The 6,000-nt window shown below is 42.1% G+C and overlaps 1 pseudogene across 1 annotated transcript in view; it reads left to right on the forward strand.

Moving 5' to 3' along the window:
• The window catches only part of LOC307048752 (U3 small nucleolar RNA-associated protein 25 homolog), a 28,043-nt pseudogene extending 23,312 nt beyond the window's left edge, over window positions 1–4,731 (forward strand). The window contains exon 12 of the transcript in view: window positions 4,186–4,731. The product of the transcript in view is annotated as a U3 small nucleolar RNA-associated protein 25 homolog (transcript). The remainder of the gene's footprint in view (window positions 1–4,185) is intronic.
• The last annotated feature ends 1,269 nt before the right edge of the window (window positions 4,732–6,000 follow it).

The following is a 6,000-nucleotide window of genomic DNA, read 5'->3' on the forward strand; positions in this document are numbered from 1 at the left end:
GCACGTGCACACACACACAGACACAGGCATTTTAAAAAGGACACCAACATTGGGATCACAGTGTACGCATTTGGATTTTTTTTCTTTTATCTTGAATGTTTCATGTGCTTATTGAAAAAAAGCTTAAATAAGTTAGCATTTTGGTATATACTTGTATGTTATGGATGTATTTTTAAGTTAATATATATATATAGTTCTACTATATCCTGCCCCCGCTCCAACTTTTTATTTGGGAAGATTTCATTTCAAAAGACATTGTAAGACTATCCCAGTGAACATCTCTAACTCCTTCCACTTAGGCTTCACCAGCTGTTAGCATTTTGCCACATTCTCATGCACCCACATTCTCTGTCTCTCCTTCTCTCTTTCCACTCACATCTCTTATTTTTTCTTCTTGAACCATTTGAGAGTAGATTATGGGAGGCTTCATGACACTTAACTCCTAAATCTTTCAGCCTGTAGAGCTTAAAAACAACATTCTTTTATCTAACCACAACACCATTAACATACCACTTGACATTACTGCAGTAATACCATCTAATATTTAGTCTGTATGCAAATTTTCCTAGTTGTTCCCAAAATGACTATTACAGCTGTTTCTCACCACCCCCCCACCCCAATCCAGGATTTAGTTAAGAATCCTACATTGCACTTGCGTGACATGTTTCTTTAGTCTATTTTAGCAGTTCTCAAGCAGGAGCAGTTTTGCTCCCCAAGGGACATTTGGAAATATCTGGAGACATTTTTGGTTGGTACAGTTGGAGGGTTATTCTAGTGGTCTAGTGGTTCAAGCGGGTCAAGGCCTGGGTGCTGCTAGACGTCCTACAGTGCACAGGACAGCCCTTACAACAAAGAATTACCTGGCTTAAAATGGCAGTAGTGCCAGGGTTAAGAAACGCTGATCTAGAATAATTCTCTTCCTTTGTTTCTTGCTGTGATACTGATATTTTTTGAAGAGTCCAGTCCAGTTTCCTGTAGAATGTCCCACATCTGGATTTGGCTGTTTTCTTATTATTTAGATCAGTGTTCCCAAACTTTGCTACATATTAGAATCCCCTTGGGGAGCTTTTAAAAATCTGAATGCCCTGATCATACCCCAGTATCAATTAAATCATGGTGTTTGGGGATGGGGACCAATTACAGGTATTTTTAAAAAACAAATAGGTGATTGAGTGAGCATCAGAGTTCGGGGACCAAAGATTTAAACATTATTTTAGTAAGAATTCTACATAGAGGATATTGTGTACTTCCCCCTGCATCTCCTCAAGAGGCCCAGGGTGTCAGTTTGTCCCATTTTTGGTGATACTAAATGTAATCACTTGGTCAAGGTGTAGGTCTGCTAAATCTTTACATTGTAAAAATACCTTTTCTGTGTAATTATAAGTAACCTTTAAGGTGTGTATAGCATCCTTTTTAATGGTTGCATAGTGTTACATTGTATGGGTATATAATTAACCCAGTTTCCTTTTAATGGGCATATTGATTTGTTGTTTTCTGTTATTATATACAATAATGCCAAGAGCATCCATATGCATAGTTGATAGCATAGTTGCCTAGGCATTTCCTTAGGATAAATTTGGAAAGGAAAACTTATTTGTTCAAAAGCTGTACCCAGTTTAAAATTTGCTGTGTGTTGCCACTCCCATCTTCTCCCCTCCCCGGTGAAATACACACACAATAATTTATACTCCATTAGCCTGTTTCTGTAAATTCTGTAAATATTTCTGTAAATTCTCCTTTTTTCCAGTGACTTGATAGTCAAAATGATACCTCATGGTTTTAATGTCTTTTTCTTGCTTTTCTGTGTTTTTTGTAATTGTCAGTTGAATGTAGTGCCTGAGTAAGTAGTTGGCCTGGACGCCTCTTCTGTCAGGCCACTAGCGTGGCAGTTGTGAATCTAGTGAGGATTTGGTTGTTACCGTCGTTGCCTTCTATTTACCACAAACTGCCAGTTCCTCCAGCAGACAGTGGCCCACTGTGGGGCCCAGTGCTGGAGGGCCTTGTCTCAGTGTCCTGCTCCCCTCTCAGCTTTCACCGTGCCCTGCACCCCTGTGCCGAGGGAGAGCCTCTCCCACGCTCCGGCCCCTCCCCCAGCAGCAGGCTGCTCCTGCTCGCTCCTCCCCTAAGGCTTGATGTGGGGCAGTTGTCCTCCTCCTGGTCCAGCTCAGATGCAGGCAGGTTCTGTCCGTCCTGGGCTTTGGAGCTGGCGCTTTCTCAGGGCTCCTGCACCACCCTCCATGGTGGCCAGCCTCTGCCTTGTTCTACGAGGGGTCTTGGTGGGAAAGAGTTCCCTGCTTCTCTGCAGTGGTGGCAAACATCTGCTTACATCAGTGCAGGATCTTGGGCTGAACAGGCTTCATGCCCTTTCCCCTTTGCCCAGACTGCTCTTTTTACTGGATGTAAGTCCTGTGGTGGGGAGGGATGGGGTGAGGGGTTAATGCTCCTCCCTTAGGGCACACAGTTTTGCTGCTTCTGACTCCCCCCTGGCAGTTGACCTTTGCCCCTCTCACTGGCTTCAGGCTTTAGCTTCATATACAACATGGCTCTGAGAAGAGAGTGAGTTTTCATGTCTGCACCACCATCGGGGTCTCTCAGGTCTTCTGCCTTGCGTCCAGTCTTTCCAGGGCTCCCAGTGGAGACCTTTGGAAAAGCCCTCATGACTGTGAAGTAAAGGAGTGTCCGGGAATCCCAGGGATTCTGAACTGTCATGCAAGCCCATAATTGCCCTTTAAGAACTTGTTAAAAGTGTAGCTTTTTTCTTCCTACCCACTTTCTTAGCAGCTGCCCTCTTCCCCACTGTGCTCTGCCAAAGGTGAAGTGGTTCATATGTCCTGTCTTTCTTCAGACCATCTTGTCACTCTTTGGAATTCAGTCAGTGATGGGCTGAAGCTGGCTCATACCAGCTCTTAAGGTATGGTTGCACATCTCTTCCCAGTTCCAAGTTCAGCAACATGACACTGGTAGCTTGAAATGGAGTATTTACACCACAGAAATTGGCAAATGCTTCAAATCAGCACCTATCCTCCCCCACTGAGAATCAGTTGTTAAACACACACCAGGGCACCGTTGAATCAGTTCACTTGGTTGCCCTGTGACATCAGCTGTCTAGGCTCAGGAAAAGGAACACTGTTGTAGATTATCTTTTTCTTGTTAGCATGGGAGCAGTATTCTCTTGAGTTTTCTACATACTAAGCAGAAATGGAACTCTGTGTTTGTTTTGATAACTACTGAGGCAGAACTGTGTTTTTTCAACATCATTAGCCATTAAAGTTCCTTTATGGAAAGAGGATGTGGAAAGCTGATCCAAGTAATGGACTGCAGTTATATTTTGGGAGAGGAGGGTCTCCAGAGAGATCAGGATGAGCCAAGGGATAAAAAGACAAGGAAAACTTACCGTCCATGAATAAAATAAAATTCCCGAGGGAGTCTGACATCAGCCCTGTATGAGAGTCTTAACAGGAAAAATCAGAAACTTGTCAACGTATAAAATCTTTGGTCATGGAGCCCAAGAGGGAATGATTGATCTCAACCCGAACCGTAAGGCGCGTCCCTAGGGTCTGCACCCCCCCCACACACACACCATGCAGCCCTGTGCAGCAGGGAAAGAAGCGAGGAAGCTGTTGAAATTAATTGCCTTCCCATAATGCCTAATGGGTCCTCGGGCAGGATTTTGTAAATGGGTGAACTTGGGACATCTGCCATGGAGTTAACATGTCTACAGAATGACAAGAAAAGACTAATGGGAGTGCATTTACAGTTTATGCTGTTTATTTTATGTACTGGGTCTGGTCTGACCTCATCTCCATTACAGAACACTGTTTTGCCTGATTATAATTAGGATAACGTTAAATTGGAAATGCCTGCTTTTCAAATTTTCTGTGACAGATTTCTAATCCTTGTCTACTATTCTTCCCCACCCTACCTCAGTCTGCTCAGATTAGGCTCAAGAAGTGCAAATTCATTTTATCATTATCTTAAGCCAAACATTAGGAATTCAAATACACTGTCACAAAAAATGAGCCCCTCCAGCTCAAATTAGAGTAACTTTTGGTCTGTGTGTTATTTGTGCCATGGTCTTTCTCCTTGCATGAAACAGCGAGAGTGACTATGTCCCTGTAAAACTCTTCGGTGGCTTTTCCATAGAATTTCTCATGTAGACATAGCCTCTCTTTCTCCTTCTAACAGATACACAATAAAAGGCATCAGGAACCTAATTTTCTATGAACTGCCAACATATCCCCACTTCTACAGTGAAGTCTGTAACATGCTGCAAGCCACCACCAGAGGAGAGGAAGCTGCCTGGACCTGCACTGTCCCCTACTCCAAGTACGATGCCCAGAGGCTGTCTGCTGTGGTCGGGGTGGAGCGGGCTGCACAGATGCTGCAGTCCAAGAAGAACGTCCACCTCTTCATTACTGGAGAGAGATGAGAATTGGTTGGACAGGAAATGGTGTTTGGTGTGATATGTCATGCTTGATTCTGTGTCTCTTGGACCTGATTCTGATCACTTACACAAAGAAGGGCTGCAACAAGGAAGGAGCACCAGGCAGGTTCTTAGCAGATACTTCTTTCTTTTCAGACCATATATACCTGAAAAGTTCCGTGTAAACCAGATTTTGGTAAAACCCATCTTTCAGAGGTCAGGGGAGAGCTCATGGAACTCTGAGAAGTTGATAGAAGGAATCTTCTACTTGTGAATTTTTTTGTACGCCATAAATTCTTTTGTTGTGATTTCACCTCTAATTTATTACACTGGGTAAATTCTTTCAGATTTGCCTGTTTCTATTTGACACCTTCTTAAAGTGAGGCATGCATTTCTTTGCTTGTGAGAACTGGTTATGAGAAATTGGAATACTTCTTGCTGTTGAATATCATCTTAGTTTTGGATCGCAAAGGTTTTGCAAAACTGTTATTTTTCCCCAGCCAAACTTTTTTAAACCTTAAATATTCTATTTTAATTCAACCTAGAAGAGCACATTCGTTCACTGATCTTTTTTTAACTCCTAAATGTTTTAATGAAAATATATACTTAAAAATCACATTATATAAAATAACATTAATTTCTACCTTATTTCAAGAAATAATTTTATGAAATTCTTGATGTCGCAAATTCATCGTCAACATCACTGTCTTCATTGCTATAGTCATTTTTTAAGTCATATAACATAAAAAGGAAAAGAAGTTACACTTTTAAAAACATTTTTAGGGAGTTCCCTGGCGGTCCAGTGGTTTGGGCTCGGCGCTTTCACTGCCGAGGCCCAGTTTCAGTTCCTGGTCAGGGAACACAGATCCTGCAAGCTGCACAGCGTGGCAAAAAAAAAAAAAAAAAAAAAATTGAACTATTCTCGGACAGAAAAATTACCAATTCAGAACCTGAATCATCTGAAAATAAATTGCCAAGTTGCTGGGCCTGTCACTCCTAAAAATCACTCCTGAATTTAGTATGTATTTCATGTAAACAAGGACATTTTTCTATGTAACCTCAAAACAACTGTCAAATCAGGAAATTGCCACTAATCCTTGGGCCCCATTCAGATTTTGCCAAATGTCCCAATAATAACCTTTATAGCAAAAGGATGCAGTTCAGAGTTACATACTGCTTTGAGTTGTCATGTCTCTGTAGTGGCCTTTATTCTGAATGGTACCCCAGCTTTTTCTTGACCTAGACACTTTATTTTTTTAATTAAAAAAATTTTTTTAACATCTTTATTGGAGTATAATGGCTTTACAATGGTGTTTCTGCTTTATAACAAAGTGAATCAGCTATACATATATCCCCATATCTCCTCCCTCTTGCGTCTCCCTCCCACCTTCCCTATCCCACCCCTCTAGGTGGTCACAAAGCACCGAGCTGATCTCCCTGTGCTATGCAGCTGCTTCCCACTAGCTATCTATTTTACACTTGGTAGTGTATTATAAATCCATGGTACTCTCTCACTTCGTCCCAGCTTATCCTTCCCCCTCCCCGTGTCCTCAAGTCCATTCTCTACGTCTCCGTCT

Source organism: Hyperoodon ampullatus (assembly GCF_949752795.1).
Source record: "Hyperoodon ampullatus genome assembly, chromosome: 2".
In the NCBI taxonomy this organism is placed as follows: Eukaryota; Metazoa; Chordata; class Mammalia; order Artiodactyla; family Ziphiidae; genus Hyperoodon; species Hyperoodon ampullatus.